We start from the raw sequence: 13,044 nt of genomic DNA, 5'->3' as shown, positions 1-13,044 counted from the left end.
TGTTGTGAAGCAAGTTCAGCGGTTTTGGAGCTTTCATGATGTTGTTATGAAGCAACTGTTATGAGCTGACCTTAGCATCCAAGAACCTCCACATGAATTATTGGGATGGCCGAAAGACACGCTGCGTCGTGCTCTGAATCGTCTCGATCCTCGCCATTCAACACAGCATACGATCCTCTGGCCTTGGCCGCAGAAGGCCTGCAAGGCCATTTCTGAAAGCTACTGGACTGAGTGACGAACTGTCACTGCGCTCCTCGCCCCTTCTCTCTTTCCCTATTCAATCCCTTCATCCCCAGTGCAGAGTAGCCAACAGGAACACCTTTCAGGTCAACATTCCTGCTTTGCCTCTTCCAATTTATCTCCCCCTCTTCAGACTAGTCTATAGCATTTGTGTACTGAAAGTTTTGAACCGTTATTGACAAACGTCTATTGACAGCCTATAGACTGTCGAATGAAATTTTTGTACGGGCTCACTTATTAAGTGTACCGCGGCCGCCGCGATGGCTCAGTGATTATGGCTGTTGAACCTAAAGAGGTGGGTTCGATCTCGGCTGCGGCGTTTGCATTTCGATAGCGGCGTAACTCCGGGAGCGCGTGTACTGTGCGATGCCAGCGCACGTTAAAGGACCCCAGGTGGTCGAAATTATTCCACGCCCTTCACTACGGCGTCCCTCATAGCCTGAGTTGCTTGAGGACGCTAAAAATCATACAACTATCAATACGCTTTAGTAGAACGAGCTTTTGGGCAAGTTGGTTACTTTGCTTCCACATAACTGCAGCGTAAAAAAAAGACGAGCACGAAGGAAGAAACACCTACGACACGGACAAACGCCGCACTCAAAACTGACCTTATTTCGCCAGCAATGGGAAGTATAAAGGTTCCGCCGCGAATGCGCGCACAGGAAAGTACACCTGCCACCATCAAGAAAACAAACGTCACACCGTGAGACATATCTTATCGTGTGGCAGAGAAAAGGTCACATTCTGCTCTATACAAATGAATAGAAGTATCGCTTACGCAAAAATCGCCCTTTTTCTTTATATGGTAAGCTTCCAGTAGTTCACGTGCCGTCTGGTCTTTGCTTTTGCCTAAAATCCTTGCACCCTCAAAATGCGGCGAACAATCCTGTCAAGACCTGCAATGTTTTACCAAGTTAAGATCTTCATCTCTCTCTAAATTTCTTCCATGCTCCCTCAATCGATCGTTGACACATCTGCCAGACTGGTCGACATAGGCTTTTCCGCATGACAGTGAATTTTCATATACCACTCATATATCACGTGTGTTGGCAGTACTCACCACTTGTACCGAAACGACTTTTACCATCTGATTCTGTACACTCTAAAATAATTAAAAGAAGCTTTGTGAACTTATGCCTAGAGTCTGCACTAGATAAATCGTGCGAACATGAAATGCAGACCAGCTTTGACGGCCAATTGGCAAGAATATTGGACACGGGCTACCCTCAGTCGATCGTGACGGCTGTTGCCAAACCCTCCTGAAAGAGGTAAAGCAGAGCGCAACATCCACGAAGACGAAGGCAGTTGAGCGCACTGTGCGTCCGGAAGTTGCCCCCTACCTGCACATAGCCTCGCATAACTTGCAGAAAGTAGCGAACAGATTTGGGGTGCCACTCGTTTTTTCGGCTCCGAAAAAGCTTGGCCAACTGTGCCCTCGTATCTCCGGTAAGGAGGCTACAAAATCTGGATGCGGGAAAAAGCATACCAAGCCCCATGTACAGTGCCAGTCAGGAGTGGTATATGAAATTCCACTGTCATGAGGAAAAGTCTATGTCGGCCAGTCTGGCAGATGTGTCAACGATCGATGGAGGGAGCATGAAAGAAATTTAGAGAATGATGAAGATCTTAACTTGGTCAAACATGCAGGTATTGCCAGGATTGTTCGCAGCATTTTGAAGGTGCAAGGATTCTAGGCAAAAGCAAAGATCAAACCGCACGTGAACTGCTGGAAGCTTACCATATAAAGAAAAAGGGCGATTTTTGCGAAAGCGATACTTCTATTCATTTGTATAGAGCAGAATGTGACCTTTTCTCTGCCACACGATAAGATGTGTCTCATCGTGTGATAACTTTTTTTTGTTGATGGTGTTACGTGTACTTTCCTGCGCGCGCATTCGCGGCGGAACCTTTATATTTCCCATTGCTGGCGAAATAAAATCAGTAGTGAGTGCAGAGTTTCTCCGTGCCGTAGGTGTTTCTTCCTTTGTGCTCGTCTTTTTTTACGCTCGAGTTATGTGGAAACTATCAATATACTGTCGTAACAGTTCTGGCGGAGGAAAGAGCGCAAGCACGGAATATACAGGCTGTGAGTGCTTGCGCAGATCAACTCAAAAAGAACTGAACATGCTCCTATTTTCAGCACTGCTATCAACAACGCTTCCATTAACGTAAGTGAAGGTTTCTTAGTTGTGCATTTAGCTCGAATGACAGGAAAAAAAATTCGCATTTTCTGTAGCCTGATTCAGTCATGGGATGATAAGGACCGCAAAATTTGCTCGCAAGGTTTTCTTTCGAGCCAGTGAATGCCATACACACTTTGTTTTTGGCGGGAGAGCCGTGTATACCCACTGTGTCGAAAGTAAAAACAACACTTGCGAGCGGTGCACGCGACCTTTGCTTGAAACAGCTCCTCTAACGGTTCTTCTCCTTTGTACAGAGAGGGATGGCAATGGCTCACCAGTGCGCTGGGAGAATGATCTCGACGACGCCTCAGCAGTGGACGAGCCCGGAGAGCAGCGCTGAACCCATTCCGTCTCCCACGGCGATAGGTTTGTACTTATCCGCGCTCCTTATCGGCAGCTGCTTCCGTGGCACAGTTCCAGCACGGCGAGCAGCTTGGGAAAGCGACAAGCGCGTGGAAAAACCGTAGCGCACGCATCACGACCTGGCTACTGCACCCTATTGTTCTCTCCTCCGACAGCACGAGCGGAAATTACTGGCGGGGACCGCACAGATAAGGCTGCCCAAGACAAGCCGCTCGCTGAACAACGGATTCCGCCATAGCATTCAGCAGACTGATCTAGTACGGCTTGCCTTAAGTGGCTCATTAATGGGCCAGTTTCCTTCCTGGGGGGATCGGCAACTGAGGTTCCAATTAAGCCAGCAAGGAAGGAAGGCGCAGTTAAGTGAGAATATTGCACAGAAAGCAACCTCAGTAAATCAATGCAAAGTCGCGCAGCCCGATTTATCACTTCATGTTATGATCGCAAGACCAGTGTTTCTGGCATAAAATCATCGCTCGACGTACCGCCACTGTCCTTTCGCCGTACAATTGCCCAACTCTGCCTTTTTGAGAAGTTATACTAGAGTTTTCCTCAATTGCACTGCACACTTCTACTCCCTCCCAATAGAACGTCCCGTCTCCTTTTTAACAGTCTGAGCCTACAGCGCTTACATGGTTCCACCAATGCCTTTCAAATATCCTTCCTGCCATCCGCAATTGAACAGTTAGCTGCCTGAGGCAGTTGTGACTGAGCGCGCTCCAAATAAATTCAATACCTTGCTTTTAAGTCATCTTTGTCCTTAGCGCACTTACAGTGTAATGCCCGACACTTTTGAGTACCACCTCTGAACCATTGTCTGCAAATTAGTGTTCCCGTTTTCCTCCACTTGATATAGCGTGATGGCCAGAGTGTACCTGTGATTGTTCCCTCTTTCATTTTGTAATGCTCTTTTAACTATAATTTTGCCTTCTTCACTGTTATATTCCAAATGTTCCCATTGTTTGCGATTTCATTTTTTTTGCTCCCCCCTTATGTAATGACCCGCCTAGGGGTCCTTAAGAAAAAATAAATGATGATGATGATGATGATGATGACTTTGCCTGCACGGCACCTGGAGCCGGGTCCTGCGGCGCCCACAGCAACACACCCGTGACGGGGCAGCTGCACAACCAACCACGGGCGACAAGAGATCACCCTGAGGGCACACACGGATGGCAACGGCCAGCGGTGATGGAGCCGCTTTTGTGGTCCCGGAGAGTAACATTGCTGGCTGTTCTCCTCGCAAAACAGCGGCACAATCCCCACAGCAGCTACAAGTGACAACGCGAAAACTTTTTTTGCTTACAACGTTGTGCGCCAGCATATGCAATCACGCCAGTCTTCAAGGTTCAAGTCTCATACCAGGCTAACATCACGATCCTTGGACTAACCATGACACACGACCACTTCCGAGGATATTGATATGCTGCGAGGATGGAGGTTCCTGGCGAACCACCGGCCAGATTTCGACGGAGGCAAATTACATAAACATCCGTGAGTTGAGCGATGCCAGCACGTAGGACAGTATAGAGCCCTCCACTACGACGTCTATGCAGGTATGGTCTCTCAGAGCCCGTCTGCGCGCACCATCATACTATACCATATCCTATCATCATCAGCCTGACTACACCCACTGTAGGGCCTCTTCCTTGTCTTTTATACCTTATAATATATAGCAATCCGTATTACTGTCCATTTTCGTTTGAAATTATTCGATAGAGATTTTTTTCAATAAAGCAATGAAAGACACTTCGGTGCGGTGTATATCATATTTTTCGCGAAGGGGGCATTATTTCCATCATAAAGTAGAATGACAAGACTAATAATTACCTGACATTAACTCATTACCTTTTTGTTTTTTAGTTTCATGGCGCAAGGATATATTCACAAATTGAAGCGCATAAAAATTGAAGGCAAGCACATGTTTCGAAATTTCAGATTCGGCAACATGCTTCTAATAACGAACGTGTAAAAAACGCTCTTCAAATATCTTCAAGTTGGCTTTCGGGCGTTGTGTATTGACAAAATGGGCGTCCCTTGAATCAAATACAGCTGTAGTTTACTTCTTTTAGGACATACATGATGTTAACGTGATTCCGGTGACTTTGCATGCCGATATAACGCGGGAAAGCCAACTTAACGAGCTGCCAAACGTGTAAATACCAAGCTCCATATGCAGGATGCTGATTGAGAAGCAGGATGCTGATTGAGAAATTATATATAAACTGCATTCGCCTTCAGCATCGAAAGCCTGCAATATCTCAATATTATCTTGTGTCTCAAAACCAGAAATAAAAAAGTTGATCACTTTACATTCGGCAACTACTCGTGTTATCATTGCACTCTATTATGCAAATAGTGTCCGCAATGTCCTGTAATCATCATGCACAGACCGCATGTTTTAAGGTTTTTGAAAGAAAATTCTCATATCATTAATTTTAAATACCCTGTATTTTATATCCTGGACCATATAACATACCATGCAAAAGTTACAAAATGGCGACACGGCCCCGCATTGCAGATTTAATATATATGCCGAGCAATTCGTGAAAAAAAGCGCCAGAACTCGTTCGAAGCATAGAAATGTTTTTTTTGTTTCTTTCTTACTTTCCTACAGATCAAAAGGAAAGCTGCAGATTATCAAGGTCACAGTCAGCAACCGTACCGCTGGCCTACGGATTAGCATCCGCCTCACACGCGGAAAGTGCGTGGTTCCGTCCCCAGCGAGAGAGAGAGAGAGAGAGAGAGAGAGAGAGAGAGAGAGAGAGAGAGAGAGAGAGAGAGAGAGAGAGAGAGAGAGAGAGAGAGGCTCTTTAATGAAGAGCAGATAATTTAGCCAGCGTTGAAAAATCGCTGGCACGTTTTCAGAGTAATGCCCATTTTTACGATACTCGATACACAACCGTTAACTTTGAGGCTGCTGCAGGTTAGACTAGGTCCGCGTAGGGAGGGGAATTTGGGAGATAAAGACAGAAGGAGAGCATAGTGGAAGAGGCAAAAAAAAAACGAAGATAGAATGCGGCCATGAAATGGGTACTAAGGATGAAAAGGCGAGTATTGACGTAACCTATGGAATGATGGAGTGCATAGTCCGACAAATAGGCTGACGCAGAGCGGTACCCACCGATCACCAGGCATGAGCAGTATGGAACATACGAGTATCTTCGATACCGTCTTTCGATAACTTTTGTGCATCGGCATTACGTATAACTTTCCAAAAATGATAAGAGGGGAGTATAGGTAGAAAAAATACGTTTTCAGAGTAATGCCCATTTTTACGATACTCGATACACAACCGTTAACTTTGAGGCTGCTGCAGGTTAGACTAGGTCCGCTCAGCGCTCGGAATAAGGAAGGAGTGAGAGAAGAACAGTCCTTCTTCCCACGGTCGTTGTTTGGCGGATATACAGGCGCGGCCATAAGTAAACGGAGCCCGCTATTGCGTTCTGAGTGCAATCACGCTTTCTCCATTGGTAACGGAGAAGCGTTGTTTGTCTACAAGAAAGCCCACCAACCTCCTCTACCAGCATGCGCGTACCACTGCTGGAAATTTCAATTAGGTGACGTGTGAAAAATATTCTAAGACAGTTGCGTGCTCCGTTTTCTTTTGTCCGCGCCTGTACATGCAGCGCTTCTGCACACTCGCAGAGAGAAGGAACTAGGAGACAGGCTCATCGGATCATCATCATCATCAACCTGATTACACCCACTGCAGGGCAAAGGCCTCTCCCGTGTCTCTCCAGTTAACCCTGTCCTTCGCCAGTTTCGGGCACTGTATCCCCGCAGTCTTCTTAATCTCATTCGCCCACCCAACTTTCTGCCGTCCCCTGCTACGTTTGCCTTCTCGTGGAATCCGCTCCGTTACTCTTAAGGACCAGCGGTTGCCTTGCCTTCGCATTACATGCCCTGCCCAAGCCCACTTCTTCCTCTTGATTTCATCTAGGATGTCATTAACCCGCGCTTGTTCTCTCACCCACTCCGCCCGTTTCCGATCTCTTAACGTTACAACTATCATTTTTCTTTCCATAGCTTGGTCCGTGGCCCTTAACTTAAGCTGAACCCTCTTCGTTAGCCTCCAACTTTCTGCCCCATAGATAGGTACCGGTAAGGTACTGCTGTTGTTCATCGTTATAGCCTTCTATTTCAAGTTGCATTGGTCGCAGAACAGAAACGGTAGACGCGCCTTCATGCTCAGGAGCTTACAGTACATTTCCTGTTCACTTTAGAAGAGTGACCGCTGTTGTTCTTACAAACACTCTCTCACATGCGGGTCAATGCTGTCATCAGCTCCGGCAGCGTCAAAGATACGCATATTCCTTTCGCTTACTTTACTTATTTATTTGAAAATACTGCAGCCCCATTATAGGGGCTATAGCAGGAGTGGGTACATAAAATGTGGAACAATACCACGCATACAACGGTACATGACAAGCATTACAAATATAAACGCTGAAAACAACATTATACAATGCTACGACTCAATTGCCCACGCAAAATCATAAACTGCTTATGCACGAATGTTGCCATGCAGAGAATTCCAACTCTCCACAGTGCGCGGAAAATAACTGTATTTGAAAAACGTTAGTGCGGGCAAAAAAAAAAGGTTGGATATTAAGGTGGTGATGGCTGCTGGTTGCAGATGGTTTTGAAAGCGAGATATGCTTGCCCTCTGAAAGGCAATTAGCAGAATGGACTACTGAGTGAAGAAGTCTCAAGGACTCGGTTTTCCGGCTGGATGCGAGCGGACTTAAGTTTAGGGAAGACATCACAAAATAAGGCTGAAAAATGAAAGTCGTAGCGGCGGAAAATAAATTTTAGAGCGTTTCGTTGTACAGATTCTATTTGGTCAATTTCGCATTGCTTGTATGGATTCCAAACATTAGATGCGTATTCAAGAATAGGGCGAATTAGAGTTTTGTACATGAGCAATTTGGCCTCTTTAGGAGCATCCCGTACTGTGCGCCTCCAGTAGCAAAACAGGAGCGAAACCACAACTTCTTTAGAAGCGCTAGTGCCACCCCAGTTTCCTACTCCAGCCGACGTGGCTATGCTATGCAGCAAATTTGTTTGCTGATGAAAGGCACCTACATAGAACGCAACGCGACAACGTGCTCGTGTGCTCCTGCATTTTTTCACTCGCTTGGCTTAAATCGCGGTCGAATCGTGGGGTCTGAGAAAATTAGCTAATTTTATGCCCTTAAGTAAAAGCATGTAAATACCACACAAGTGTAAGATATGCCAAATAAAAGGTTTCACCAATTATATAGATTGTTTTCTTTCAGCCTATAAAAAGAATGTTCAACTTAAGACGTCGGTTACACATAGTGCTGAGGAAATAACTGCTTGGCCTCCGCAAGCGCGCGAAGCTTCGGCAAAGCCAACAGCACTCTAATAAAAAAAAGGTGTAAAAAGGGTGCATCTTAACGATTTATGCTATCTGAAGACGCGTGGACTAACAGTGCACTCTGCTCTCACCCATGTGGAGGGTTTCTTTCGGAACACTTACACTCTTTTTTTTACTCCGTTAAAACCAGCTGCGTTCCCCCTGCGTGAAGACGCCGTACAGCAAAGTATGCAGCGAGCACCGAATCTCCTCAAGAAGAAGGCCCTCTCTCGAAATCAACGGCTCTCTACCAAAAAAAAGCCACAGAAAGTTCTTGCCAGAGCTAAAAAATATCTTGAAAAACGATCTACTGTTGGCGTGGGTACAGGCATATCTATCGTCTCAATCTCAGTCCATATCAATCGGCAATGCATGTTCGAGCCCAGCTTTGGTAAGCTCCAGTATCCCACAAGGCTCAGTACTTGGGCCATTGTCCTTTTAATTTTTATAAATGACATTGTTAAAGAAATTCCTGTCAAAATCAAGCTGTTTGCTGACGATTGTGTATTATATCATGAAATACGAACTCCTGCTTACCAGCTTTTTCTTAATGACGCCTTGGCTAAAATTCATGATTGGTGCTCAACGTCGCAGATGAGTATTAATACTAAAAAAACAGTTTCAATGTCTATCACGCGGAAGAAACAGCCATTAAGTTTTGCCTATACTATTAATAGCCACCCTCTGTCTACCGTGAACAGCTACAAGTACTTGGGATTAACGATTAGCTCTGATCTACGGTGGAACAAACACATTTCTAATAAAAATAAAGCTATGAAAAAACTTGACTTTTTAAGATCTCTCCGGTACTACACGCAGGAAATTAGGTTACTAGCTTACAAAACTTTTATCCGACCTGTTTTAGAATACGCCTCTGTTGTGTGGGACCCTTATACTAAAGAAAACATTAAAACACTTGAAAATATTCAAAGAAAGTCAGTGCGATTTATTTATAATTCATACAGCTGGCAGACGTCTCTTACCATGCTACTTGAGAAAGCAAATTTGGAGTCTTTGCAGCTCAGGAGATACTGCGAGAGGCTTAAATATATGTTCATGATTGTTCACAAAAAAATTAGGAATTAACAGCAGCAAGTATATTGAGCTCGTCCCGGGTCGTTCGACACGGTCCTACCATTCTTTAAAAGTGAAGGAGTACTCATGCCGCACTGAAACATACCAGAATTCTTTCTTCCCCCGTACTGTGCGGGAATGGAATGTCCTCAAAGCGAATATTGTAGAGGCTTCTACTGCGGAGTCGTTTACGGCGTCGCTCAGGAATTCGTAACAATTTTCCAACATTCAAGATTTCCTTTTTTTTTACTTCTTTCCCCCAGTGCTCATTTTGACACGAGGTGTCGTCTAATATTGTACAATGTTGTTCCTTTCCCTCGTTCATTTCTTCGGTATTGTGTGCTGAGTTGCGTGTACTACAAGGAGGTTTTCTTTGCGTGAAAGTGTATTTCACACCCTCTCCTACTTAAGGCTTTGCAATAAAGCCAGCAGTCTTCTGTAAATAAATAAATAAAGGAGCAGAATGGAATATCCCCTATATCCCCTCCCCCCCCCCCCCCCCCCCCACAACTCCACGCTCACGCAAGAGCAAGTAACCGCTCTCAGGCAGCTCCAAACGTACACATTCCCATGCCCCGCAATACTAGCCAAAATTAATCCCGATACGTACTCTGCAGAGTGCAAAAGCTGCAGAGAGTGTGCTCACCTTAACCCCATCCTGTGGGCCTGCAGTAAGAACCCTTTAAGCGGAATAACCACAGAGGAGCAGTGGGAGACCGCGCTGCGCAGCTCGGACCTGTGGCCGCAAAAGTTGCTCACAGAGAGACCTGACCAGGTCGCCGAGATCCAAGAGATCAAGGCCACCTAGCGACAGTAGCCCGCCTGCGCCAGAAGAGAGCCTTCCTCTTCAAAGACTCTCGAAAGACTCGCGAAAGCGGTGTGGCTGGGTTATTTTGAGGAAGAGCTGCGCTGGCTTCGCCCAGGCAGAAGCACGAGTCATCCGTGGACTGCATTCATCCCAAACTGACTGCGCCTCCCCGCTTATGCGAGGGCGCAGAAAGTGCTAAAACTAAAGCATGGAAACGTCTTTGGTGGGGGAACACGTGCGGCGAACTTCGCCCCATTTCCGCCTGACACGGTCGGCAAAAATGGCTGAAGAGGAGGCTTGGCGCATGCGCAGAACGTTACTCGAAAAAGGCGCATTCGCCGCGATCGGTCACGACAACCATCAGGCATGAAAATATGCTCTTGGCGGCTGACGATAAAAATAATCACTAATATATGCTGCATTGCTTTCTTACCCATGACTGGATATCGTTTTTAAAAAGCAGTAAGTCAGCAAAGACTGACGGCACGCATGATAGGGGTTGTGTTACTCCTTTGACCAATCGTTGCTGTGAATGAAATCAACAAACCAACAAGCATACCAGAGGCTTGGTTTGGTTTGGTTTGGTTTATAGGGGTTTAACGTCCCAAAGCAACTCAGGCTATTATGAGGGACGCCATACTGAAGGGTTCCGGAAATTTCGACCACCTGGGGTTATTTCACGTGCACAGACATCGCACAGTACACGGGCCTCTAGAATTTCGCCTTCAGCGAAATTCGGCCACGTCTTTCGGGTGCGAGGCGCATGCCCGAGGGATGCAAATTATTTCCTTTATAATTTAGGCTTATCAGTAACATTTTACTAAAGCAGTAATAAATCTTAAAAGGAACCGTTGTTCTTCACAGCCAGCTCAAGCTATATTCGTGAGCGCTGCTGTTCATTCTATAATAGCGTAAGATTAACACCAGGACGCTTAATTCTCTCCCCCCCCCGTACAGTTTCGAATCCCGTGCATTGCTTTTCGAGTAAACCCTCGTTATGGCACGTGTTCCTGAGCAAATAAAACGACACAGTGTTACACGAAATCAGCACAACGCTTTCTCTCGAGACACTCATGAGACACGAGCCAAATCGTACCTTCCACCGTCAAGTGCTCGTTATAGCCTCTCGGGTCTTAACTGGAATACCAGCGATGCCAGACGAATAAGAGAAAGGGTTTAGGTTAACATGCATAGAAGTTAAAAAATCAAAATGTGAAGAACGAGCCAGATTGTTGACGCAGTACTTTTATGTTAACTGAAGACATATTGCAATGTAAAGCAAATCCCGAATTAAATGCGCCCTCATATTTCTGCTCCATTCCAACAAAAACGAGCCCTACTCGCTGATAAATGCGTCATCCACACCACCAATACTAACAGTGCTGGAAAACAAAAGTGCAAGAAGCTATGGAAAGAATAATTCTGCAGCTGAACTGCATTGTGCCCGTGTACTGAACTTCCACCTATATATATATATATAGCGAAGTATAAGCTTCGTTAAAGGAAATATTTATTCGACTCGACGTTTCGATCGGAAGACCGATCTTCTTCAGGAGTAAAATCACTCCTGAAGAAGATCGGTCTTCCGATCGAAACGTCGAGTCGAATAAATATGTTTCCTTTAACGAAGCGTGTACTTCGCTATATACTCTTGTAAGCAGTCAAGTACTTTATGATTTCGCAAATATATATATATATACACACAAGACAGCGAAGCCCACAGTAATCAGTTTTCCAGATAGCTGCTTTGCCTGATCATGTTTCCGCGTGTACAAGTTGTTCACATACAAGCAGTTCATTTTGAGCTTCTTTTAAATTGCTAAACAGGGAGTGAGGCGACCAACACAATTTAAGTCTATTACGAACCTGTCTTGCGGCTGAAATTGTGCTCCACGCTCACAAGAGAAGAAATGAGCTTAAACTCAGTGTACGTGTACTTAACTTTTAGCTTTTCAGTTCCTTCGCGTAGCTTCAATGCAGTGAAGTCAAGGCAGAAATTGACTTGATTGTCTCCATTTTCTTTTCGAATTGTAGCTATACTGGAGGCATCGAATTTAGCAACAAACCGGGTGGCACAGGAAACAGTAATCAAGATGCTAATATAATGGCAGTGCATTGTGATTTTTTATGAAATGGTTCACGCATCAGGAAATATTTTTTTCTCTTAAAGGCTAATGATAAGCACTCAACAGTACAATACACTGAATAGACGCATCCCGAAGACCCAAGCTCGAAAATAAATGGAACTATATGGTGTAAAAACAGACAAGTTTTCGTTCATTATCGTAAGTTGCTTCGGATGATTGAGCCTTTTATTTGGTACACAAAGTAAAACTGAGCTAAAGGACACATTGTATCACACAGATGAACCCATCCTTAACAAAAACATCAAATTCAGCGGTGGTAGTTGTTTAATAGTATGAAAGCGCGTATAATAGGCAAAATCGCCCGAATCACACATCGGTTGAAGCGCTTTAACGGGTGCTTGGGCTGGCATAGCGCTGGTAGTGCTAAATTTCTGTTCAGTTGACCCATGTTTGAAAATATTTAAAGAACTTTGCGCACAGACTAGCGATGAAAGGTGAGAACTTCTGTATCAGCAGTGGTCAACTGTTGTTAGAAACCCTATTCCGCGCCATCTTCTTCCAAAGTTCAGATGTCCTGAATTCCCTTTGTTTGCCTGAAACTTCTGAACACGCGGTGCGACTCTAATAAATCCATACTTCTATAGCTGTATGTACTTCGCTTGACCTAAACTATTTTTTAACAGACGTGGTTTTTTTGCTTTCGCGGGATTCTTCTGAAACGTGCCGCCCCATAAGCAAATAAAGAAAGTTGAAATTTCATATCAGTATTACAAACGCTTATTGTATCTCACATGGAATCAATAATACTCAAGCATTTGAATGATTCAGTTCCATGAATGATTTAGAAGTACAGGAAGGGCAGTTCATTGATATTTACTTCGCAGTGCCGTCCGTGTGCGGCAGTAAATG

The 13,044-nt window shown here is 45.0% G+C and overlaps 1 protein-coding gene across 7 annotated transcripts in view; it reads right to left on the bottom strand.

The window, feature by feature from the left end:
* LOC149324983 (solute carrier family 41 member 3-like) overlaps window positions 1-13,044 on the bottom strand; it is a 261,247-nt gene that overhangs the window by 216,184 nt on the left and 32,019 nt on the right. For 2 of the 7 annotated variants that reach the window (XM_089562955.1, XM_089562956.1), the window contains exon 1: window positions 2,699-2,884. The exons of 2 other annotated variants lie outside the window; for them this stretch is intronic. The gene's annotated coding sequence lies outside the window, so the exon portion shown is untranslated. Of the gene's footprint in view, window positions 1-2,698; window positions 2,887-13,044 lie in introns of those variants that run through there. 3 more of the 7 variants (XM_089562953.1, XM_089562950.1, XM_089562954.1) reach the window with 3 other exon arrangements.

Source organism: Amblyomma mixtum, chromosome 10 (assembly GCF_055824585.1).
Source record: "Amblyomma mixtum isolate Tamu chromosome 10, ASM5582458v1, whole genome shotgun sequence".
Classification (NCBI taxonomy): domain Eukaryota; kingdom Metazoa; phylum Arthropoda; class Arachnida; order Ixodida; family Ixodidae; genus Amblyomma; species Amblyomma mixtum.
Note: the sequence above shows the minus strand (reverse complement) of the source record. Positions and strands in the feature narration are given on the sequence as shown.